The sequence below is a fragment of the Acinonyx jubatus genome, chromosome C1 (assembly GCF_027475565.1).
Source record: "Acinonyx jubatus isolate Ajub_Pintada_27869175 chromosome C1, VMU_Ajub_asm_v1.0, whole genome shotgun sequence".
In the NCBI taxonomy this organism is placed as follows: Eukaryota; Metazoa; Chordata; class Mammalia; order Carnivora; family Felidae; genus Acinonyx; species Acinonyx jubatus.
The window spans coordinates 186,477,847-186,505,091 of NC_069381.1; the positions used below are offsets into that span (position 1 = coordinate 186,477,847).

Below are 27,245 nucleotides of genomic sequence, written 5' to 3' on the forward strand. Positions count from 1 at the left end.
TGACCTTCAGCCTGTAGATTTAGCAGTTGTTGAAAAGCAAAAATCAATCCAGTTCCTATTTTGTTCCCAAGCTGCTAACAATAAGGCCTGGTAAACCTTTTTCTGGCTGACAATTATTCCAAACCAGCTTTTCCCCTACGCTGGCTGGCAGAAGCAGGGAGGCAGCTGGGGCTCCCTTGATTGCCAGAGCAAGGAGGGCTCTGGGGCAAATGGAGCTCTTGGGTACATTTCCCTCCTGGGCTGGGCTGCTTTTCTGTTTCTCCTCTTATTGTCATTGAGTGCCTGTTTACTTTGGTCTTGATATGCTTCTCTTAACAAACTTGGAACTCCTTCCACAGCACAGAGGTAAATAAATCTTCCTTCCCTCCTTCCTTCCTTTCAAGACATTGAAAGCACGAGTGGGGGAGGGGCAGAGAGAGAAGGAGACAAAATTCCAAGCTGATTCCATGCTGTGGGTGCAGAGCCTGACATGGGGCTTGGACTCCTGAAACCCTGAGATCATGAACTGAGCCGAAATCAAGAGTGGACGCTTAACCACCTGAGTCACCCAGGAGTCCCTCCACAGAGGTAATTTCAAAAGTATGTTTAGGTGGCCATGTCTGGGGTTTATTCTAGGGACAAAGGCTCTGATTTCTAAACATATATTCTATACACAGCATTTAAAGTCATCATCTTGACAATGACCCTGTGGCCGAGGTGTACGAGCAGCTGAGCTCAAACTGTGCCGGATCCCACCTATGGCTCTTTATGAGGTACAAAAATAATTTTTTATGAATCACAGGGCAAGTCAGTGAATAATGTTTTGACACCGTTCTTAGTATCTTTACTATAACTATAATAACAAGTTTCACAGGGCAGTTCTTTATAACATGTTTTAATATCGGACTATGGCACAATGCTAAGACTTGCATCAGTAAAATTAACTCTACGAGGGGCAAAACACAGTGTGCAACTTTCAGATGGTTTGATTTAATTTGAGGATAAATTTTTAGTGTATTCAGTGCAGTGAAGAGGTCTTTCACAAATATTACTTCTTGAACAGCTGTGAATTCCAGGTTATGTGGGTAAGTAAAGATATTTTATGTTAGCCATTTCCTTTAAGGCAATGAGGAACCAGAGAAACTCACTGAGGGTCTATATCTAAATAGATAGTCATTCCCTTCTCTAAACATGTGTGAGGGGAGAATACTGGTTTGTATAAAGAGCTTCTACATGTTCTTTTAAGACAGTTTGGGTTCAATTCCAGCACACAGAAGAATAGATAATTACAGAAATAAAAGAAAAACACAAACCCCAAAGTCGTTCATTCAGCTTGATTAAAATTCAGCTGAAATCAGAAATTGGAAATATTTAGTAAGTAACAGGACCCTTGAAATAATGAAGAACTGTTGATATAGGTGCTTTGGGAATACAAAATATTGAGTTGGCTTCTTAACATCTTGTTTTGAAAGATAAAGTATGTTAGCAAATATGTGCCTATCAGCACCATAAAATTTGGGTTAATTTAATTCCTATTTTGTTTCTTAGCATTATGTTGAGTTTCTATTTCTCTTTAATAGAAGTAAATAATTTTCCTAAAATATTGAGATTTTAATGGTTTCAAGGATTGCTGGCTTATAATTTTGAGGGTTTGAATACTTGAAATAAAAAATTATATTCATAGAATCCGCAATGAAGAAAACTGTTAAGTAGAAAACTTTATTTTCCATAGGAAGTTTTATTCATTAACTGTGAAGAGATTTCTATTGCACTGATTGTCACTTACCCCTTTTTTCACAGCAACAGTTTTTAGCTGAGTATAGGGATGCCTAGAATATAGCTATGTGACTAAATTATGGTCAATAGGATGTAAGCACAAGTAATTTGTAAACTCGTGGAAATATTCTCAAAGGGCAAGAATATGCCCTACTTTTCTTCTTTTGTGGAGTCTGGAATGTGGATGGAATGGCAAATTGTCTTGGACAATGCAGTGCAAAAATAGAAGGACCTGGGATTCTGACACCATAGAGAGGGTCATACCTGCCTAAGACCTTTTATATTCACACTTCATTTATATGAGACATAAATAAATAGCTATTTTATTACAGCTACTATTATTTTGGGATCATTTGAATGCTGAAAATCCTAACTGATAAACCAGCTTTGTGCTAACAGATCTGCTGACTCTGACCTCATTGATCAAGTTCTAACTCACTCAAACAAAATAAGACTTGTCAGATCATCTTATAATTAGGAACGTGGAGCACCTGGGTGGCTTAGTTGGTTGAGCATCCGACTTCGGCTCAGGTCATGATCTGGCAGTCTGTGGGTTCGAGCCCCATGTCGGGCTCTGTGTTGACAGCCTCAAGCCTGGAGCCTGCTTTGGATTCTGTTGTCTCCCTCTATCTCGGCCTTTCCCCCACTCATGCTCTGTCTTTCAAAAATAAACAAACATTTAAAAAATTTAAGAAAACTTAGAAATGTACCAAAATATATGTTTAGTATAAAGAAGCTATTTTATAAGTTGAATAAGAAATTATAGAAACATAATATAGAGTCTCAATTTTCTGAGACAACTGCCAAGCCCCCAAAGGTATGTGCTTTAGACCCAGAGCTATCCAATAGAACTTTCTGCAATGATGGAAATATGCTATATCTGTGCTGCCTGTGCTGCTTGATTTTGTAGCCACTTGCTACATGTAGCTATTGAGCACTTTAAACATGAATAGAATAACTGATAGATTGGACTTTTAATTGTATATAATTTAAATTAATTTAGATTTAAATAGCCAGAGGCTTAGATCATGACCATAATGATTTTAGTTCTCAAAACTTTTAAAGCTTAATAGTGTACAGAGAATATCCCTCTTTGAGACTTTCAACTTTCTAGAGAAATCTCCAATATAAATGGATTACAAAATATACACTTAGATGTCCTGACTTGACTTGCTTTATAAGATTGTTAGCCATAAGACCATTAAATATTAGAGAAGGGGTCATCTACCAAATATGATGTTTTTGATATAGTTGATATTGAGCTACATTGGAACAGTAATTAGAAGCAGGGCCAATGATGTACTGAGGTCTTTTCCTGGATAATGACAGTAAAACCAAGTAATTAGCTGAAGGAAAATGCTTCCTTTTTTGTCTTCTCTGGTGGGAATGGCATGCGTGCAGCTTAGCCAAAAGTGGCAATATGCATAGTAGTTAAAGCACAGATGAAATTAGACCAAGATTCCGGTCTCAGTTCAACTAACTCACTGTGTGGTCTTGGGCAAGTTGCCTAATTATCATTTTTGGATCATCATCTGTACAATGAAGAAAGCTATGGAGCTGTGAGGCTGAAATGAGATGAAACTCATTAAGAACTTGGTGCAGCACCAGGATCAGAGGAAACATGCTGAACCTTACAGAAGGATGGGTAGCAATCTAGGTCTAGAACTAAAGAGTGGAAATGAAAAGGATGAACAAAGGAGAAATTCTCCAAAGGAGACAGACTTAGCCACCAATGGAAATGCATAGATCTTGCAAATGCTTTGGGGTACTTCCCTGTGGAGGCAGAAATAGAATTTATGAAAGTTAGAAGAGTATCACATAATTAACATATGTTCAAATAGACAAAACGTGACTCAATAAAGGCGATGTGTTAGGAAATAAATATGAGATCTACTTTTCCAGCAAGTTGAATTGGAATCAGAAATTTCTGTCATATAGAGCCAGAAAATTAAAAGCAGTCTCATGATTTTGGCAAAGATAAAGGTGGATCAAGTTTACTATATTTATTTGTTTATTTATTTCCCTGAAAACCAGAAGATATTAAAGGTCAAAACCAATGTGTATGGAAAATTGGATGGTCTCTAGTCCACGTCTCTTACAGGCACACAATTAAGTAGAAAATCAAATACACCCTGTATGCACTAATCCACATTTAGGGAAACTATCCCTTTTGGTTTGTATTGAGGTGGTGATGTAGGATGAGAAGGCTCATGTTAGAAATGAACGAATTGACTATTCTCATTTTCTAACATTTTTGGTGCTGAAGTATTTGACTAGTCATTTGCTATTTTCTTAGGTGTATCGGAGGAAAAAACAGAAGTGAGTTACGAGTAAATTAATTATGATCTTAATAAAAGTACACAAATCTAAGAAAATTATGTGGACCAAATAAAAATTTTACCAATCAAATAAGCTCTGATAACCTTTGTCAGATTGCTTTATCCAGTTTCAACCTAATATTTTATTATCATAATATTTTGTATATTCTTGCACTAAAGCCAATGATATCCCAGAGGACGTTATTACAAAATCATATGATTCTCATCCTAAAATAAAAATATGAGCAAAAAAAAAGTCATCTGAAATTTTGGATTTTTTATTTTTGTGATCTAATCTGGCTGCATTTCAGGAGAGGACTGTTGATCATTCCAGGGATTATAGTTACTGGAAGATAGGAGTGAGTATAGGGTAGGGTAGGATTTAAAGGGATAGTGATGAGAAACTGGTGTTACTTAGAATTGGCTAAAACCATAGCTACTCGTGTAGTATGCCATCCTGGATTTGAATGAAGGTGATCTGGTTTGAGGTATAGCTGTTTAACCTGTTCCTAGATATAGGGGAGTTTTCTGGCATTGTGGATCCAGCAGGGTTTTTGGTTATAAGCATGAGAAATTAACTCCAGCTAACTTAAATGAAAAATAAATTGTCAGGCAACTCACAGAATCAATAGAAGGTCTAAAAAATTGGGCTTAGGCTTGGAAAATAGACAGGAACCAAGAGAGACTTGGCTGCAGTAAACATGGCCAGAGTCTCACCTGGCCATGTCTATGGCATTAAGTCTAACCTCTTAATGCCACCCTCACTAATGTCCATGGCATTAAGTCTAACCTCTTAATGCCACCCTCACTGGACTCATGATGCTGGCACTGTCACCACGTACAACTTCTCAGCCATCCCTAGATCTTTGTGTCGCCAGCAAGAGTGAAAGTCTCTGATAAAAGCATCTGATTGGTAGAACCTGCACCCTTTAATTTGTCTTTCATGGCTGAGTTGAGTATATTCAGTTCTTTATTTTCACTTCAAGATATAGACAGTAGGGGATTATCTCCCAGAGGAAAGCTGTTCAGATAAAAAAAAAAAAGATAAATATCCGTGATACTTTCTGGACCATATATACCTTGGAGTTGGATTTACTGGTTCCTTGAATGAACAGGACTGCTCTTGGAGAAGGTGGAATTGGACATGGTGGGTTTGGGATGGGGCCACCCAAAGGAGGAATACATATCTGTGACAACTATAAATGTTTTCAGAACTTACATAATCAAGATATATCTTAAACATGGCATAGGGGATGCTGGGGAGATGATGTCTGAGAAAGCCCACCTTACTGCTGATAACTCCAAGCTAAAACTTCTCCTGGGTTAACTGGGAGCTAGGACTTGGAGGCCAAGCTTCCATTCCCCCTACCACTCTAAAGCCAGATAAAGCCCAGAGAAAGCCTGGGGACAGTTTGAAAGCTACAGTTCCTGGGGAGGGCTTGGCCCACAGACACCCCCAAGCACTCAGGGAGAAGGTTGACATTAGCCAGCACGAGTGTGCCTGTCTTTTTGTTCCCCAGGAAGACAAAGGCTGTTTTTCTCCCACAGAGAAGGTAGGCATCCTCTCAATTTCTCAGAAAGGGATTGAAAACCTTTTCATCAATGCAATGGACCACACAGTCAGAGACCCCTCTGCTTTCACCACTCTCAAGATTCTAGTGCTACAGTATCCTCAAGGACAAAGGAAAATAACACTATATCTCAAGGGCCAGCAGCCATAGAGAAGAGTAAATAAAAGAATCACAGCAGACTTAAACAAAATCTGAGGAATTTGCTAAAGGAAAGACTTTAAGCAAACAATAAATAAACGAAAGACTTCAAGAAAGGAAAATATATTCAGGGGAGAGACTCCTGGGTGGTTCAGTAGGTTAAGCAATGGACTCTTGATTTTGGCTCAGGTCATGATCTCTCGGCGCATGGGACGGAGTCCCGCGCTGGGCTCTGTGCTGACAGCATGGAGCCTGCTTGGGATTCTCTCTCTCCCTCTCTCTCTGCCCCTCCCCTGCATGCATGCTCTTTCTCTTGAAATAAATAAATAAACTCTAAAAAACCTAAAAAAAAAAGATGTTCAGGGGAGAAAACAGTGGTAATGTAGGAATCTTGCTATATATATATATATATATGTATATATACAGCAATATATATATACATATATATATACACATATATATGTAGTTCAATAAAAGTGGATAATCATAAACTATCTGAATGTGTACAACCTAAGAGGAAACTAATATGGAGGAAGGTTGAAATTAATGAAACAGAAATTTTAAAATGACACAGAGACTAATTCTGAAAATTGGTTCTTTGTAAAAGTTGGTAAAATAGATAAGTTCATGAAGATTTGATTAAGGAAAAAAGAGAGCAAAAATATGTGAAATTGGAAATGAGACAGGAAGCATAACCACAGAAATGTACGAGATTGAAAGAATTGCAAGATAATGCCAAATAACTCAAGTGCAACAAATTTGGAAACTTAGAAGAAATAATTTTCTAGAAAAATAGAATTACCCAAATTAATTCAAAATTAATTGGGAAACTTGATTAGACTAATTACTATAGAGTTATGATACAAATCAACTGTGCTTGCTAAAACTATAAATTCCTACAACTGATTGTATCCCAGATCTGATGAACCAGAATCTCAAGTCTATTATTAGGTCAGGGCCCAATAATTTCTGTATTTATCAAGAGCCTGCACTGATTTCTATTATCAGTGAACGTAGGAAATGCTGCCATAGAAGATTTAGGCTAGGTAATTGTAGGCCTACAATTTAAAAAAAGGCTTTAGGATGGGATGTTTTTATAGCTGAGTTCTATTTAGCCTTTAAATAACAGGTATTTTCAGGGCACCTGAGTAGCTTAGTCCATTAAGCATCTGACTTCAGCTCAGGTCATGATCTCACGGTTCATGGGTTTGAGCCCTGCATCAGGCTCTGTGCTGACAGCTCAGAGCCTGGAACCTGCTTCAGATTCTGTGTCTCCCTCTCTCCCTGCCCCTCCCCTGCTCATGCTCTATCTCTGTCTCCCAAAAATAAGTAAAATGTTAAAAATTTAAAAAATAAATAAATAACAGGCATTTTCAGTATTATGTAACTATTCCAGACCATAGAAAATGATGGAAAAATTCTTATGATGTCAACATAATGTTAATACCAAAACTTGATATAGTACAAGCAATGTTATAAAATAGCACATAGAACCCAGCAGTGTATCACAATAATAACACACTATCACCATATAAAATTTATTTTATGAGTACGAGGGTGATTATTTCAATAATAAATTGAAAGAGAAAAAAATATGATATCAATAAGTGCTGAAAAGACATTTGATAACATTGGTTCCTAATAAAAACTACAAGCAAAATAGGAATAAAACGAGATTATTTAAATATAACAATTTCTGTTTTCTAAGAATTAATAGCAACTATAATTACAAGTAGCAAACAATGCTAAAATCCTACTATAAATCTGATAATTTATGAATATTTACATATATGTATATGCACAAATTTGCTTGTATATGGCTGTATGTATGTGAAAAATACAGAGGGGTGAGCCTTAACTTTAACATGAGCTGTAAAGTTGGAAATTGAGTCAGGGTGAATGGAGAGGGGATGGGATGAGGGACAGAAGCAAGTTAAAAAAAAAAAAAAGCAAAAGCAAAGAAAAAAACTTTCCTAAAATGGTCCAATGTGTAAAATGGAATGCTATTTATGTAAAAATAAATGTGTGTGTATTTATCTATAAACAAATATTCAAGCAAATGAATGTTTTTAAGCAAATCCCAAATGCCATATGATTTCATCTGGAAGTATTTCAGTAAGAATCTCCAACATGTATCTTTGTGTATGCTGTGCCAATATCATGAACCAGGAAAAAGGAAAACGTGGAAGGATGCACACTGGGTTGCTAGTCTTGGCACCTCAGGGGGTGGAAGTGGAGAGATAGGGGCAGGAGGGATATAATTAGCTTTGTTTTCATATGCTTTGGAACTGTGTTGTTTCACTTGTTGCATTAAACATGGGAAAAACATGGAAAACTTTGATTCTTAGTTGGCTTTAGAATCAAAAAGACTTTAGTGAAATCTGCCATCTTTTCTCTCATACTCAAGGTAGGAAGCTTGAACAGTTGTGAATATGAAATAGTTGAGTAGAAAAATATTAGTGAGGAAACCAATGGATTTTTACCAAATGGTTTTTACCAAACCTGTTAAAGTTAAGATAATATTCAGTGGTCAGAGAAAGACCACAAAGCTATCAGGGAAAGAGCTTATGAATTTTAGGATGAAGAATCATATCTAAGAATAGTTTACATATATTTATTTATATGTATATGTAATCATGAGTCATGTAATACATGAGTATGATATATACATATAGTAAGACTACACCTAAGGAAATAAATCTAAATCTAAATTTTGAAATTTTTTTGCATTAAATACTTTCAATCCTCAATTTTGCATTAAATGCTTAAATTCTCCAGTTGATGGACATATAGACTATTTTCTAAATGACACTGTAGTAGTTATCTTTTTTTATGTTGTTATTCAAAATGATGCTTAAGAAGAGTATATAATAGCTAAAACCTTTTAAAGTTAAGTAAGAGAAACAAAAAACGCCTAGGCAGGAAGGAAATCTAGCACACTACTGCTAACAATGCTTGTCTTTCAAAAATGATACCATATATATTCATAAAAAGTTATTCCATTTTGTTTTGTCAGACTTTCTGTAATTAGCATGTATTTTTATAATGAAAAAAGAAATCAAGAAACTTAACACCTTTTCTAATTCAAGTGCAAAAGTTTTTTGACACAAAATATTTGTAAGCATATTGTGGAGGTTGTTAGAGTCATTCTTTCACCCTTTGTGGCATTACACAGTTGGTGAAACATTACAGACAGGCAGAAATACATATGTTTTTAGTAAGGGTCAAAAAACAACTATAAGAAATTGCAGACAGGAAAATATGACAATACTTTGATATTAGTATTTTGATCCACTATCAGGAAAATACCAGCCTGGCAGGAGGTATTAAAGAGAAGCAAAAAAAAAAAAAAAAAAAAGATATTATTTGTGACCCAGTATGACAAAAATAGAAGCATTACTGGACCAGCTCTAGAGCATTCCAATTCCCCTTTCATTTAATTAGTTAATTTCACTTATTCATTGTCATTTATTCATTCATACAAAAATATTAATTCATTCAAATATCATATACTAAATTAGACAAGTTAACCTCTCGGAATGGCGGTTTTCTCATGTGTAAAATAGGGATCTTATGGATTACTGCCTACAGCGTATCTCTGAAGGCTAGGGATAATGAACGTGAAGGTCCTGGCATATAACAGGTACTAAAATAATAGAATCTGTTGTTGTCATTATCATTCTTATTAGGTGCCTAGCTTAGCGCTAACTACTCCTGACAGAAGGTTTCACAACCATTTTACTAAGAAGGCATCAGAGTGTATTAGATACTATTTGTAATTAACAGTGTACAGAACTGTGTATTATATCCCACAAAGTAGATTCAGTATTTGTCTACAGTTTCTGCAGTAATTTTTATTGTCTGTGTCAAATCCTTAATTGAAAGATGCCTTTAGTCCCTGTATCAGGGCCGCGTGACTGCCACTAGACAGGCCCAGTGGTAGATGAAAACTTTTTGCTGGCAGAGAAATCACCTCCTACCCACACTAGAAGTGATGTTGTGGACCTCTCCAATCCCTCCAGATTCTGTTGTTGGTTTCTTGCTAGGAACTGCTAGGGGGCAGTTGTTCTATGAGCACCTGGTAATAGCAAACATGTGTCCCAGTGGCTAATGCATCCCATGGCCACTTGGAATAGTAACAAGAGCCTCCAGATGGAAGGATACTGCAAATGAGATTGTATATAGTTAAAAGGACATTTGGAAGTCTGGGAATACACATGTATTTTATGTAATTCCAAATCCAATTTAGACGGACACTATGACCTTCAGGCACCTAATAAGAGAAGGCAACTCAGATGTATGTTCCCATCAGGTGCTAACTCTTAATAGCTGGAGTAGGGGTTACAGTGAGTGCCCAGCATGGTCAGCTGTCAATCATAGGGATTATCATTTCTGTTGTTGCTAGCATAATAATCATCATTATCAAGCCCTGTGGTGATTAGCTGAGAGCTCTACCAAGAAAGAACTTGCCCAGACCTCATTCTGTTTAACTTCATGATATACTTAGTGTAAGGGAGGCTGCTTTTCTGGTTATAAAATCTGGTCTAGGTAGTAAAGGATTGTAATATATAGAGACATCTGCTTTTTACCCCAAAATTCAAGTGTTGGCAGCTCTTTTTCTGTCCTAGAAATCATAATGCTTTGTTTAAAAAATTTTTATGTTTATTTATTATTTTTGAGAGGCAGAGCATGAGTGGGGGAGAAACAGAGAGAGAGACACAGAAGCAAGCTCCAGACTCTAAGCTGTCAGCACAGAGCCCAAAGCGGGGCTTGAACCCATGAACCATGAGAGCATGGCCTGAGTTGAAGTTGGTTAGCCGACTGAGCCACCCAGGTGCCCTGAAATCATAACGCTTTAGAACAGCTTTTCTTAATGCTCATCCCTCTCTTACTCTGGGATACACATGAGTGCTACATACCCCCAGTGAATGTATTCAGATTTGATTAAAACCTGGAAGACTGGTGAAGTAAAGCACTACAGTAATTTATAAGTGCCACAACTATACATAGTTCACCAGAACAGACAGCTGTTTTAGTTTGGGTCCTCTCTGAAGCAGAGGCCGAGACAAGGATCAGGGTGTGAGTTATTTGGGAGAGAGTTCTTTGAAACAAGAGTGAAGGAATGGAAAGAGTGAGGCAGGGAGGGAGGAAAAGCTAACATAAGTGTGTATTATTGAGGTTGTTGCTTTAAGCAATGGGGTCTAGATTCTCTCAGAACTTTGGAAAAGCATACAGAAGCCTCTCAGAAGCATCCGTCTGAAGGACTGTGTCCAGTCACCCATAGTGGAGAATTTCCTGGGAGCTTAACTGCCCTGAAATTCTGGGGTTATATCTGCACCTAGCTGGGGTGGGATTCAGAGATGGCTATGGGGTAAAACAAAAACAGAAACAAACAAATGAGGGGTGTAAAGACCTCCAAAAATCTGCTCTTCTTTATGAGCAATAAAAACTGTCAAAATCAACCTTTTTTAGAACTCTGGAAATTAATTAAAGGTTTGCAATAATCCAAGGAGTATTTACTCAGGAAAAATAGCTGAATCTCAGTAAGAACAGTAAGTCTTGTAGCATTTCAAGGCTGACCACAAAACTTAAGAGGAAAAACTGGTGAATTGGGAGGTTTTGAAAAGCTCTGATATATTCCAACAAATCTGGAAGGCCACATGCTTGTACAGGACCATGCACATACTCAAGAAAGGCCTGGAAGGCTTTGCTATCCCATACAAGCAAATAAAAGGGAAAATGAATGAATGGAAGTGGTGCGATTTATAATGATCACCTTGAATTGCCTACAGTTAATTTTCAAACACGATTCTAAATTTTGTATTCTAAATACACTGCTAAGCTTAGCTTTTAAAATTCATTAACGATTTTTTTCTTTATAACACATCTTACCACAGAAAGCAACCTAGATGATGGGAACATGGTAGAGAGCCACCGCCATCGTGATCATCTATCGCAGTGGATCCCAAGTTTTAGTAGCATAGGAGTTACTTAAGCTATTTAAACTGTTGATTTTGGATTTCTCCCATTCTCTAAACTCCCCCTGCTCTCTTCGTCCCCCACTAAGGAGTGTGACTCAGTAGGGGGGAGGGTGCTGAGTGTCTGCATTGCCAAAAAGCATCCCAGGTGATTCTGATGCAGGCAGTCTGTGGATTCCAGTTGAAGAAACAATGGTCTTGTCTAACTCATGAGTTTTATAGATGAGATAAATGAGACACAGAAAGGGGAAATGACTTCCAGGTCACACCATGGAGGTAGAGGAGTAGAGTGACAGTCTAATTTCAAGTCTCGTTACTTGTGGTTTTGTGTGTTTTCCAAGATATTACAGTTCTTATATATTTGGGTTAGGATAGCCCTGCGGTCACTGGTCAGATGTGCCCAGCGTGGCAGTGGACCATGTATGAGGGAGTATTAAACCTGCCACATACCAGCCCATGGCTTGGGCAATCTAAATTTGTGCTACAATTTTTTTAAAATGTTTTATTTAATTTTGAGAGAGAGAGAGAGTGAGTGAGTACAAGTGAGTGGGGGAGGGACAGGAGAGAGGGGGACAGAGGCTCTGAGTCGGGCTCTGTGCCGACAGCAGCAAGCCCAATTTGGGGTTTGAACTCACAGACTTCGAGATTGTGACCTGAGCCGAAGTCTGACGCTCATCCGAGTGAGCCACCCAGGCGTCCCTGAATTTGTGCTACTATTGCACATTAAAAGCATCTTATGCAGAGCATCAGAATGTGAGCAATGCCACTATGGCCACCATGAGAGGACCAGTGAATGCAATGATGTATTTGAAAGTACTTAGAGATTTCAGAGTGTGGTGACCCAAGGACCCGTCAATACTAATTGCTTCTTAGACTAGAGCTACACAGTGCTAAGCATTCACATATTCTCAGACATGTGGATCACTGATTTAAGTGTTCCGTTTCCTGCTGGCATCTGACATCATGAAACCACAACTGTAGAGAATTCCAATTCACAGTTATAAATAAACTTGGCTGCAAAGATCAGAGACAACAGAAGCTATGAGACAGAGTGTTATGCACACTTTTCTAGGATAAAAGATCAGTCTTGAAATTATATTATTGTAATTTGATATCACTGGGCTGGTGTCAGTTGGGGAACAAGGAACAAAGGAAAGCCTCTCATGCAAAAGCATGGTACCTTAGGAAAATATGGTGCGCTGGGGAGCTGGGAGTGATAGGGAATTTGGAGTGGCTTGGTGAAGGAGAGAGAAAGAGAAAGAGAAAGAGAAAGAGAGAGAGAGAGAGACTGACTGGTGGGTGGATAGGGAGGGGCATGAACACTGATCATTGAGGTCAGAGTAAGAGGCAGGATACAGATCACTAAAGGCCTCAAATGATATTTTAAGGAGGTTGGACATCATCTTATTGACAACAGGGATCCACAGGAGGATTTCAAGTGACAGACTGCAGTTTAGAAAGATGTATGGTTGGTGTATGGAGGGAAGCTCGAGAGGGGGTTCAGGAATAAAGACTGATTAGAAATGATAAGAACCTGAGCTAGGTTACTGGTTAGCAGCTCTTCCCATGCTTGAAGATGACCAACTTCAGTTTCGGTTACTGGGTCAGTCTTCAGGAGGCCCAATCCTGCGAATTTTTTGCCTATTGCCTTTATCTTTCTTTCTTTTTTTAATGTTTATTTATTTATTTATTTTGAGAGAGAGCGAGTGTGAGAGAGGGAGGGAAAGAGAGAGAGAATCCCAGTCTCTTCACTGTCAGTGACTGATGGGAGGCTTGAATTCACAAACCATGAGATCATGACCTGAGTTGAAATCAAGAGTCAGATGCTTAACCAACTGAGCCACTCAGGTGCTCCACTACCTTTTTATTGCTTAGGAGACATTCCAATAATCTGATTCGAGGACCAAATTTCAGAGATACAAGCTTGAATGATGGGAATAACTGTAACAAGAAAAAATGGTTAAAGACAGGGGAGGAGGAGAGCAGAAAAGGAGAAGGGGAGAGGAAGAATGGAAAGATATATGAACATGTAAAACTTAGAAGAAGATTCATCACGAAGCTGCAAAATTATCTTACAAGAATTGCTTTAAGAAAAACACCCAGAATTTCAAAATGGATATCTTCTGTAGTGATTAAATTTATTTCTACATGCATTTTTAAAGAGCTTATTAAAATTAATGAATTATCTCATAGTGATCTCATGCATATAGATCATGCCAAAGAGGTAAAAGGTTATTGAGTTGCACAAAGGAAGCTGATCAGTGTCTTGCGGTTTGACAATATGCATTCTGAGTAGGAGCCAGAACCTAACTTCACATCTCAGAGGAGCTAAAATTTTCTGAGAAGGGGATGAAAAATGTGCACTCACTGGGGTTGGTGGAGGAGGCTAGGGCTGGAAGCCAGGTTACCAAATCACTGTCTGGAGCAAGTGGGCAGATGTAAAAAGTGGGAGGAATGTTCAGACCACACCGTTTCCTAGTGAAAATGCTAATGCAAACTTGTAACCATAGCAACACAATAGCCCTATTAAAACAAAAAAAAAACTCAGTGTCAATTGCACTTAATGGTCACGTAAAAAACAATCTTCCTCTTTTTACTTTTTACTGACAAGTAAAATTTTGTATTCAGTTTTGTTTCCTTTCTATCCATCAGATTGACAATACTTGTTAGAAGATTGCAATTTCTTGGTAATCCTTTCTTGCACAGAGGCAAAAGTTTTAGAAATATAATCTGCCTGGTAATTTTGGATTGAATGTCAGACATTGTGAATATCACCTTGTTGGGTGCTGGTTATTTTTATATTCCTATAAATATTCTTGATGCTTGCTCTGAGCTCAATTACTTGCATTCCTTTGAGGCTTGCTTTTAAGCCTTGTTAGATGGGACCAGAGCAGCTTCTAGTCAAGGGCTGATTTTTCCCTAACTACGGATTCTTCTACCCAATGGGCTGTGAAATAGGAAACTTTCCACCCAGGTTGGTGGAAGCAGGAACTATTTCCAGTCTTAGGTAAGCAACCAGTATTTTTTTTCCCCACTAATTCTTTCCCTGGCCTCAGGTAGTTTCCTTACATGTTTATACTGATCACTTTCTACCTGAACATTCCAGGGAGACTCTCTCAGATCTCTAAAGCTCTCTCTGTGGAGCTCTCACCTGTGAAACTCTAGCTGCCTTGGCATCCCTGAGTTCTAGCTCCACCTCCACAACTTGGGGAGCCCTCCTCCCTGCACTGCCTCTTGGAAACTCTTTCTAGGCAATAAGCTGGGATGATCACAGAGCTCTCCTTGTTTCCTTCCCTTCCTCAGGGATCACTATCCTATACTCCCTGGTGTCCAATATCTGAAAACTGTAGACTCATACATTTTGCCCATTTATTTTTTATTTTTTTCTAAAAGGGAGCATTAGTTAGGTTCTTGTTACTCTACTTTGCCTGCAGTAAAATTCTCCAATTTTATGGCTTCTGAATGTGTTCGATGAATAATATATTTGGAGAACAGAATAAATTACATCTTGAATGATGAATTAAAGCTTCTTAATGGTTTAGGATAACTTAATAAAATTTACAACATTTTCAAGTGTCAAAACATAATTCTCATGATTTTATATTTGTAATTTCCATATAAATACTTAGTGAGCAAGTATCAAAGTTTGATTTCTCATTAATGAAGTAACCAGAAAGATGATAAAGCCAGTTAGGAAACTGGACACAGAGAAAGTAAGTGATGTATTAGAAGGGAAAGAGAAAGAGAGAGAGAGCAAGAGAAATCAAGACAGAATATAAATGGAAAATTATGCTGGAATAGGATTGATAAATTAGATACAAAACTGGTTCATGTCCCATAGGTAAATAAAATCATAACCTTTGGGATTATCTTCTCAGATGAATAGAAATAATTTTTATTTCTATTATACAAAAACTCATTTATATAGTATTCATTTTCACAAATTAACATCTAACCTTTACAGACTTAGACATGTCTTTAAAATGTCTCATGTCTTAAAAGGTGATCCTTGGGTGGGCTTAAGTCCATGTTTTAGGGAGGCATTGAATTGACACAGTCATCTTTTGTGACTCATTTCCAAGTTTTGGAAATCTTCATAACATAAATATCACCTGTAAGTCAATGAGATCTGCCATTACCTAGCTGGTCACTCGGGGTCTATGTTTGCTCATTTAAAAAAAAATAAACTACAGTAGTGTTTTAAAACTGCAGTTACATGTTAGAATCACTTGGGAGAGCTTTTAAAAATTACCAAGACCAGTAATATTCCAATATATGTATATTACATATGTGTGTATATGTATACTACATTTTCTTTATCCATTCATCTATGGATGGACCTAGAGGGTATAATGAATGCTAAGTGAAATAAGTCAATCAGAGAAAAAAAATATCATATGATTTCATTCATATGTAGAATTTAAGAAAAAAAAACCCAAATGAATAAAGAAAAAAAATAGACTCTTAAATACAGATCGCAAATAGGTGGTCGCCAGAGAGTAGGTAAGCAGGAGGATGGGTGAAATAGATAAAAGGGATTAAGAGTACACTTATCTTGAAGAGCACCAAATAATGTATAGAATTGTTGAATCATTATATTTTATACCTTAAACTAATATAACACTGTATGTTAATTATACTTCAATAAGAAGAAACACAAAACACCACCAAAGCCAGGGTCTCTTACTAGACCAATTAAATTAGACTCTGAGGGTGAGGTCAGAGTGTTGTTAATTGTTTAAAAGTCCTCTGGTTATTCTAGCGTGCAGCCAGGGTTGAAAACTACTGGTTTAGACTGCGTTTCTCAGACTTCTTTCCATAATAATGCTCTGTAATTCTATGGCTTGAAATATAGGCAACCTGCTTTTATGCTGAAGAAAGTAGACATAAATATAAACTCTGGTAGCTTTCTTGCACTACCAGCGACGTGGAAATGATTTAGGGCTGCCAGTATTCATTCCATGGTGTGGAAGCAATGGGAAAGGCCAGGGGTGGGATAGCTGAATGACCGGTCTTTGTGTTCCAATTAGATATAGTCAGCTGGAAAGAGATAGGAATGTCTACAGACAATTTCTTTAAAGAAAAGAAAAGAAAAGAAAAATCAAAATTCATTATGTGTCCCTGCTTCTCTACTGTTGAGCTCATCCATATTCCCAGAACAGGTATTCTTTTACACAGTTATTATGGGAGATTGCATTTCTGATCTAAGACTGTGTATCAATAAATTAAGGCTGTGACCAATACTATCCATAAAAAGAAAATAATGGAACAAGTATAAGCCTTTAACATGATTTCAAATAATGAAATTCTACTTCAAATTCTATTCTTTCATGCTTGTTACCACTGAAAAGTATTTTGGGTAGGTTTTGTTTTTAATTGAAAAGGAGTTTTTTCATTTTAACGGTTTTTATTTAAAGCCGTATATAAGATTACTTTAGCACTGCATCTTCTCAATTGTTTCTTCCCTTCAGTTGCCCTTTTCCTTTCCTGCTTGATGAGATTTGCCTTTATCTTCAAGGATCTTTTTGTGGTCCTTGTCCAGTTTTAGTCTAGTGATAACCACCTTGCTAGGATGATGCCCACATGGACAGGCACGCCATTTGCCTTCGCTCACTGTACTCATTCAAGGTAGATGATGTATTTCTTCCAGTAAACCTGGACTACTTTGCCAATTTGCTGACCTTTGTAGTGGCCTCACACAACCTGTACTTCATCATCCTTTCGGGTGGGCATGGAATGAACCTTGTACTTCTGTCTCAGCTCTTTGGAGAGAGAGGAAGACTTCTTCTTGCGAATGTGGGAAGATGCATTGAAATGCCTTTTGTGGTTCTTGCTCTGGTCAGAAGTCACAAAGGGATTGAACTTCATTTTGGCTGCTGGTGCTTTAGCGATGGCAACAAAAAGGAAGGGCAAAAAACAATTTTTGAAAGCAAGGGCTTTTGATCCTCTTCACCCTAAACCTACTATTTATGAGAAATACAAAGTAAATGTAACTAGCCAGCCAAAAATTAAAAGTTGCTTACCTTAATAAGAGGGTTTTTATTTTAAATCATGAATTAATGTTGAATATTTTCCAATGGTTTTGGGCATCTTTCTCAATAATTATATGACTTATTTTCTTCTATCTGTTAACGTAGTGAGTAATATTAATAGATATCTAAATACTAAACTGTTTTTACTTCTGGGATTAAACCCTACTTGGTCATGATGGGTTATTATTTTAATATACTATTTGATTCTATTTCCTCCCTGACACTTTCCTTGGCTTTTGTGGGGCTGTCTTCTTCTTGTGTCTCATCGCATCATCTCCCTCTTTGTGAATCTCTGTGTCCAAATGTCCCCTTTACATAAGAACCCCATCATATTGGATTACCACCCTAATGATGTCCAACTTGATTACCTCCATAAGGACGATTTCTAAATAGTCACACTCTGAGGTACTGGGGGTTAGGACTCCAACATCTGAAAGGACACAATTCAACCCACATTGCCAACACCAGTGGTCATCACATTGCACCGTTTCATTTCCTTCATGATATTTGTCTGTATCTGAAATTACATTATTCATTAAAAATTTTTTTTAATGTTTATTTTTGAAGGAGAGAGAGACAGAGCGTGAGCAGGGGGAGGGGCAGAGAGAGAGGGAGACAGAATCTGAAGCAAGCTCCAGTCTCTGAGCTGTCAGCACAGCCTGACGCAGGGCTCGAACTCACGAGCTGTGAGATCATTACCTAAGCCGGAGTTGGACACTTAACTGACTGAGCCACCCAGGCACCCCTACATTATTCATTTTTTTGCTCACATTGTGTTATTTGTCTCTGGAAGCTCCACAGAACATGAATCTTGCCTGTCTTTGCAGCAGACTCTGCTGGTGCCCCTGACATATCCCCTGTTGCCATAGATACCAACAGCTTCTCACTGCAAGCTTCCACAACGTTCTGTCTGAGGCTTTTCCTCAAGCATGCTGGTCCTCTTATGAGGCAGGCTGGAGGAGCCGAGAAGTTACTGACAGATGGGAGGTGACAGAATATTTCCTTTCCTCTGCCCCGTGTCAGGGACAGTGATGAAGCTTCCATTCTGCTGTCTCTGAGAGGGCCAAAGTAGGACTGAGCCAAATTATCCTTCCTGCTCATGAATGTACCTATATTGGCTTTTTTCTCCTCTGTTTACTTCCTCACTCCCCTACCAGTGTTTCCAGAATCTCTTTCCAAATAAACGACTTACACTGAACTTCTGTCTCTGGGTCTGCTTCCTGGGGAAACACAACCTAAGGCAGACTTTATCACTGTATCTCTGGCACCTAAACTCTACATAATACAACATTTATGGTTAATGCTCAATAAGTCATGATGAATTAATCAATAGAGGGTGGTGGTAATAGACAGCATAAAATGCTATTGAAAGAAGTCCTGGAGAAGACAACTTAAAAAAAAATGTCCATTTGGTAATTATGATCCTGGAGCCATGCTAGAAGAGCTTATTAGAACAGTAGCAGGGAGCAAGTCTGATTTTGGTGGGTAATATGAGGTGAGAAAGATAGGGGCAGCTGACAGGAAAGAGTCAACTTCATACAACAGCGGGGTGGGAGACTTTTTTATTTTTTTGGATGACAATAATTTGAGCATATGTGAGGCTGATTCAATGGAAAAGGAGAGAATGATGACAGAAGTGAGAAGGGGGACACTGAGGGGTCAGAATTGTAGGTGATAAATTAGAGGCTGAGTTAGTGAGTACAGGTGGAGGAGTGGGAATGTACACACAGAGGCCTCTGGTCTTCCAAGAAAAGTAGGTAAGAACTGGTAAACAGAGATATCAACGTCCATACAAATATACAGTAATATATTCTTTTTTTCTCCCCGATTTCAAAAGTGACAGGCGTTCATCACAGAACATTTAGAACAATAACATATATTAAGTACTTACAATATTTTCAGGCGATGGTCTATGGGCTTTACAAGTGTTAACTCATTTACTCCGCAATCTATCATATGAAGCAGGTACTGTTTCTATCTCTACATTATAGAGGAGAGAGATTGAATCAATCGCCCAAGGTCACAAGACTGGTAACTAGCAGACCAGGATGTGAACCTGCCTTGTCTAGTTCCACAGTCATCCTGTACCAAATGCAAAGAAAAGCCCAGAAGGAAAACTTATCCATCAGAGAAAATAAATAAAAAATGTATGAAACTTAGATATAGAAATCCCCAGGAGTTTATTGTCATTTGCTTCTCTTTTCTCAGGGAAGTGGGTGGGAACTCTGAAGCAGGGAGGTGGAAGTAAGTAGAACTCAATAATAGTAACAGTTTGAAGATGTTTCTTCTGGAAAAGGAGAAAGGAACTGATGAGGAATTTTGAACAGCACTAAAAAGTCAGCTTGAGATTATAAATACTAAATTGGGGGAAGGTAAATCAGCATGGTTCAGAGATTTTTCTCAGGGGCATTGGACTGGTGGTTGGGGTAGATTGTTCCATGGGAGGTCCACAGAAGGCCAAGAGAAATTGACGGTCTTGAAGAGAGTGTGGTTAAAAGACTTGGATCTTTTGGCTCCTTGAAGGCAGACCTTGGGACAGATATTCGGAAGCAAGGAGTTTACGGGGAGACAATTGTAGGAAAGATGCTGATAGGGGAGGGCAGGGAGCGTGACAGGGGAGGGAAAGACACCAATAAAGGGTGTGCTCTGCAATCAACAGGAGCTTCATCCTGCTGGGGGACTCTGGGAGCCAGTGTGGAAATACATCTCAGAGTTATCTCCCCTGAAGGGATTCCCACTAGCCATTGGTTAGGACTGCTCCAGGGGTAATCATGCTCTCTCAGCATGAGCTGAGAGCTTCCACACGTGGAGATACAGAAGACTCTGATGGCCAGAGAAAGGCTTCAGTCAAAGAGATGTTGGCTGTTGGAAGTCTGGGAAAATAAGGCCCGAGGGGATAATGACCAGGCATCAAGAGTGTCTGCTACAGATGGACCATGGATTTGCAGTTGGTCAGGGAGGTAGCAAACCTACAAGGAGCCTAGAAGAACAGTTCTGGGATGAACATCTTTTTGGAAATTATTTTAAATAGGTAATATTGGCACACAGGACAAAAGTATGAAAATAATATGCAGTGAAAAGTAAATCTTTTCGCCATCCATTTCTGTCTCCTACCATTGCTGGTGTTCTGTATATCCTTTTAGAGATAGTAGGGTACTATGTGTGTGTATGCATTACAGGTATATATATTATACACATATATTTATATTATAGCTATACTATACATAAGCTGGGTACAGTTAATATATGTATCATTTATTTTTATGTAAACTACCCCACACAAGTGGTAGCATATAATACACTTTGCCTCTTTCACAAGTATATCTTGGGCAATTTTTCATATTATATATATATATATATATATATATATATATTTAATATTTATTTATTTATTTATTTATTTATTGAGAGAAAGAGGGTGAGGGGCAAATAGAGAGGGAGACAGAGAATCCCAAGCAGGCTCTATGCCATTAGCATGGAGCCCAATGCAGGAATCAAATTCATGAACCATGAGATCATGACCTGAGTCATAATCAAGCATTGGATGTTTAACCAACTGGGACTCTTTTCATATTGCTGCGTATAGATTTGCCTCAATTTTTTAAATAACTGCATGGCATTCAATTTAATGGATGCATCACACTTAATGAGTCTTTTTCTGAAATAATTATTCTTATACATGTGTGTTATTTAGCACACTCTAGCAATCTATAGGATAAATATCTAGGAACAGCACTGCTTGGTCAAAGGGCATGTGCATCTAAAATATTGACAGATAGGGCTGAATTTCCTAGAACCAGTGTACACACCCATGGGATTGACTGTCATAATCAGGCCAAAGAGCAGAAGCACAGGAATAGGCAGGAGAAAAGGGAGGGGCAGTTGGATAATGAAATGTCAGATATCAAGATTCTGGTGTAGTAGTTCCCTCTCCTGCCAAGGTCCAGGGTGTAGCCATACCAGGAAGTTGTTGGTGTGGAGTGCTGTGCAGGTGAGGGTCAATGAAGCAGAAGTCAACGAAATATGAGGTGTTGGAATAACTCACCCAGATGACAAGCCAGTCAGTCTATCCTGGTGTTTGTCATGATATGAAATTGTGAAATACAGTTACAGAAACCTTCACCTTCCCTTTAAATCTAGCAAGGAAAAGATGCCAGATGCCTACCAGTCCTTTCTACTCTGTGGAGCAGAAAACTCTTCCCACTTGAGCTAAGGGAGAAGTATATCAATCAACATGGCTGCCCCAGGGGACAGGCAGTGATATCTCTATTTTTTATAACGGCATCTGAGGCACTGGGACTGGCAGGGTTGTTTTCCTGAATCCTCCAACTTCACATGAATATCTGTTAGGCCTATGGATAACTCATTTTCCAACATCACCGGTCTTCCAAGTGTTGCTGAAATTGCCAGACCAACCATGGCCTGGCACCCCTTTCTTGGTAATATAACCAATAGCAACAATAACAACAATAGAGATTAATGTGCTGAATCAGTTAGGATTTGTAGTTTAAACACTGGTTTAAACCAAAGACGAGTCCTCTTTTCTCTCAGATAACAGAATCCAGGGATAATCATTCCACAAAAGGAGTGGCAATTCTACAATGCCAGTGTTGTGTCAGACTTCTTTCCTCTCTGCCTCTTCAGTGCTGACTTCTATCTCATAGTTTCTAGATGCCTGCTGGAATTCTAGCCATCGTGCCCATGTCCCATGCTGGAAGAAGGAAGAAAGGGTCAAAGGTAAAAGGGAGCATGCCAGATGAATCAGCATTCTCCACCCTTATCTTTTAATGAACTTTCCCACAAGCCCCACTTAGTGATGGAACTTAAATCTCATTGTACAGAGTAGTCACATGGTCGCCCTTATCTCAGTTGTGGTCATCACAATCCATTGGCATTTAAGTACATTTCCAGGGTTGTGTAACCATCACCATCATCCATTTCCAGAATATCATCTGAAATAGAAACTATAAACCCACTAAACAATCACCTCTCCATTCCCATCTCCCCTCAGCCACCATTAACTTCTATTTTACTTTCTGTCTGTATGAATTTGCATATTTTAGGTGCTTCATATAAGTGATCATACAATATTTGTCCTTTTGTGACATGCTCACTTAACTTAGCATAATGTTTTCAAGATTCATCCATATTGTAGCATGTGTCAGTATTTCATTCCTTTTTATGGCGGAATGATATTCTGTAGAATGGGTATACCACACTTTATCTATTTGTCTATTGATTGTGGGTTGTGTCTTAGTCTGGTAGGGTTGCTATAACAAAACACCAATTTTAGTGACTGGAAATGCCAGGATAGTCTAGTTCTGCTAGAAGCCTTCTTCTGGGCTGTAGAAGGAAACTTCTTGCTCTGCCCTCGTATTATGGGAGGGGTGAGGGATCTCTGTGGGGCCTCTTTTTAGAGGGACACTAATCCTATTCATGAGGACTCCACCCTCATGATCTAATCACTTCCCAAAGGTCCCATCTCTTAATACTATCACATTGGGCATTGGGATTTCAACATGTGGTTAGGGAGACACAGGCATTGAGACCATTGAGGCTGCTTCTAGCATGTGGCTGTTTTAAATAATGCTGTTATGAACATTAGTATATATGGGTATCTGTTTGAGTTCCTGCTTTCAATTCTTCTAGGTAGGCACCTAGGACTTGCTGGATCACGTGGTAATTCTATGTTTAACTTAAAAAATTTTTTTTAACGTTTACTTATTTTTGAGACAGAGAGAGACAGAGCATGAACAGGGGAGGGCAGAGAGAGAGGGAGACACAGAATCTGAAACGGGCTCCAGGCTCTGAGCTGTCAGCACAGAGCCCAACGCAGGGCTCGAACTCACGGACCATGAGATCATGACCTGAGCTGAAGTCGGACGCTTAACCGACTGAGCCACCCAGGCACCCCTATGTTTAACTTTTAAAATGAGGAGCCCACAAATGCATTTTGCATTTTGTATTTTATTTAGTTTTTATAAACTTGCAATTGTTGAAACCACACATTGAAATTCTGATAGAGAGGAGCCTCATACTCTGGATCCAGCCAGTTAATGCTGCCCACTGAGCAGGGTACTTCTGAGTAACTTACGCTAAAGTGAGCTGGATGGAATAATCTCCATTTTGGAAATGGGAAACAAATAAGAAAGGGTAAGCCACTCTTCTCTTGGTAATGAGAGCTCCACTAACTTTCCCTAGCTCTGCCCCTAGGAAGCTTCACCAAGTGCTTGTGGGCAGCCTTAATGGGTTTATACTAGATTCCCTTGATCCAGGATGAACTTGTGAACACCACACAGTGGAGTTCCAGGCGGGAACTATTTCTACCCCGATGCTTGACCTCAAGCCAACCTGTCACAAATTTATCAAGGAGAGGGAAGATGAACTTAGTTCATTGCATGATCCAGTAATAGTTCTAAACATGCACTAGTATAGTGGGTAAGGATATGGCCTCAAGGCTAGATGGCTTATGTTCAGATCCCAGTTCTACAATCCATTGGTTGTGTGATCTTCACTATAGTTATTTAACTTCTCTGTGCCTCAGCTTCCTCATATGTAAACTGAGGATTAATAATAGTGCTTTGCTTTTGCATATGATTGTTGTGAGGGTCACCTGAGTTAACACAGTTAAGAAGTATTTTAGAAAGATGCCTGAACTCTGGAAAGGCTCTGTGAGTGGCAGAAACTTTAGCAGTATTGACATGATTATACCCAGGAAGTATAAATTCTATAAACCATAATAGTTATTAGCAAACTAACTATAGATCACCACTGTATCACTGGTCATGAAGAAAAAAAAAAAGAACAAAATTAGGAGGACACACATGAACAAAGCATAGAGAGTCACAGCTAGATGGGTTGAAAAAGTCTTCACTGTGTTTGGTCTGATGTTACAAGCCTGGAAAATGCTAACAACCACTTGGTCTCTTAAATTTGTTTCTCACTTCCAAATTGGAGATAATTGCATCATTGCAAAGATTTACTGAGGCAAAGATAGGGCTTTATAAGTTATTATCAGTAAACAAATATAAACACTTAAATTAACAACGTGAAGTAGCCCTTCAGCTACAACTCCCATTGTCCAAATGCTTTTGTGTCCAGGGAGGTTGTGGAAAATATAGAGTAGGTTCAGAGGCCAAGGTCAGACATGAGTAAAAGGTGGAGCTTCTATGTGGTGCACTGGACCCGATTAGTATCTGCCCACTGAGGATGTGGAGAGGATGAACTGCATCAGAGTCTGAGGAATTTGGGCTCATTTTTATACACAGGTGATTTGAAAATACCAGAAGGAGTTCTTGAAGAAAATGGTGAAATCTGAGTCCGCCCCCCCCCCCCCCATTGAATATCCAGTGTACTGGAGAAAGAAGCTGCACACCCAGTGTGCGGTTGTAGCAAAGATGGGGGATGGATCAGAGGCTCTCTAGCCTTGAGGCAGCTTGGTTATCAGGTCTGAAACATTCTGTGATGTAATCTGCAACGAGGTGTTTATTTAGCAGTCACCTTGCGCCATCTATGGGTCGGGATGTTTCCTTGCAACTTTGACTGTAAGCCCTTGTGGCACCTTCAGATACAATGTGATTTCATTTTTGTGAAAGCCTTGTTTCATTTTTTGGTTTCCTTGTTTTTGTTTTGGATAGATTTAACACTTTCTGTGACTATCAGGAATCCTCTCTCTGGAACAAGGGAGAAATTTTGCCTTGAGATGTAGACATGCATGAAGAAGGACCTGGACGTCTGGATTTCATTTGGTAATGTGTTTCGAATAGCCAGGAAATCCTCTCCTCTACGTTAAATGACCAGGACGTCATTAAAACAAAACAAAAAACAAAAAACCTGTGAGGCTTGCATTTTCCCACAGTTTTCTGGGAAAGGGGATGGGCCAGACATTGGAGTTATTTCTACTTTCTATTGTCCCAGCGTTTTTTTCTTAGCGCCAGTTGGTATAGGGAAGGCCACTGATGGAACAAAGGAAAGTTCAAGCGTTGTGAAAGGAAGGAAGGCAAGGGAAATCAGGGAGGACTCTTTGGAGACGAAGTAGGTTCTGGACTTTAGAGGAAATGAGAGCCACAGGAAAGGAGGAGACCACCTGTCCCCTGTGTCTGCAGTTCAAGACAGCCTCACGTAGAAAGAAAAACTAGTTTCTCACGAAGCTGCCTCATATCAAGCTTTTTTCCCCCTTAAGTCTCCATTTCTATGGCACCTGCCTGTTTTTGTGCTGAGTTCCCTTGTCCTCTCCCTGGTCCAACCATGCCAGTGCTCTCTCTTAGTTTCTGGAAAACGTCATGCTCTCCATCACTAGGGGCTTTTGCATCTGCTGCTGCCTCTACTTGAAACCCTCTGTATCCTGGTAAGTCCTCTTCACCCTATAGACTTTAGCTTCACAGTCACTTCCTGAAGGAGGCCTTGCCTGATCCCCTTGGACATGCATGCCACATACTGACTGCATTCTGACCTCTCCTTTGGAACTAACATCACTCTTGTAGGCTACAGGTCCAACGGTTGTCTTCTGTATTGCAATCAGGAGATCCTGTCTATATCCCCATTGGCCAATAAGAGGACACATGGAGGGATCAGGAGGGAGAAATAGCAAAATTGTACATGTTCCATTATTAAGTTTTCTTTGGAGGTCTAATTTATTTTATTATTTTGAAAAGTTTTTGTTTTATTTTTATTTTATTTTTTAATTTTTATTATTTTTAGAGAAATAGAGTACATACAAGCAGGGGAGAGGGACAAAGGGAAAGAGAGAATCTCAAGCAGGCTCCATGCTTGGCATGGAGCCTGATGCGGGGCTCAATGCTATGACCCTGGGATTGTGACCTAAGCTGAAATCAAGAGTTGGGTGTTCAACTGACTGAACCAGGAGGTTTATTTTAGAAAACAAGCAAAAGGTAATAAAGTACCCAATCACCAATCCATGGTAGGGTTGGGGGTGAGCATGTTGTGCGTGCCATTTTCTCAGCACAGCAATGGGGCAGGCCCCTGTTTTCTGACTCCCCTCTGGTCCTGTGGGGAGAAGGGGAAACACTCTAGGGTAGAAGTTGTTTTTATTCCTGTCCTTGAGGATAGATGTAGCATAATGATCATGCAGAGAGGCCTCTAATTGGAGCATGATAAGACCACCAGATTCAGGAAGGGAGAGAACTTTTCTCCATCAATGAATTGAGAAAAGCCATTTCCCAGAGTTCAGAGAAGAATTGGAAAAATGTCCATAATGCAATCCTTTGAAATATGTACTAAAAATATGTAATAAACTGTAAATCAATTACAAAGAGGACTGTGCTGGGGCTTGAATGTATTGAGCCCAACTGTAGAGCCAAGCATTTTGAACTGGAGAGAAATAAGAAGAGAAGGGGCCAAGTGATCCAGCTCTATGCTTCTTTTTTGTTTTGTTATGAATACAAATATGTTATGAATGCAAATGAATAAAATCTTGTTATATTCAAAATTATA

The 27,245-nt window shown here is 38.9% G+C and overlaps 1 long non-coding RNA gene and 1 pseudogene across 2 annotated transcripts; one reads left to right on the plus strand and one right to left on the minus strand.

Annotated features, from left to right (window-relative positions):
• On the plus strand, positions 1–27,245 carry LOC128314108 (uncharacterized). 2 transcript variants are annotated; one of them, XR_008295527.1, is made up of 3 exons: positions 1–567; positions 657–752; positions 22,457–27,245. It is a non-coding gene; the product is annotated as an uncharacterized LOC128314108 (long non-coding RNA). The 2 variants fall into 2 exon arrangements; XR_008295528.1 differs by having other exon boundaries at positions 25,430–27,245.
• LOC106976692 (60S ribosomal protein L26-like) lies at positions 17,078–18,013 on the minus strand (annotated as a pseudogene).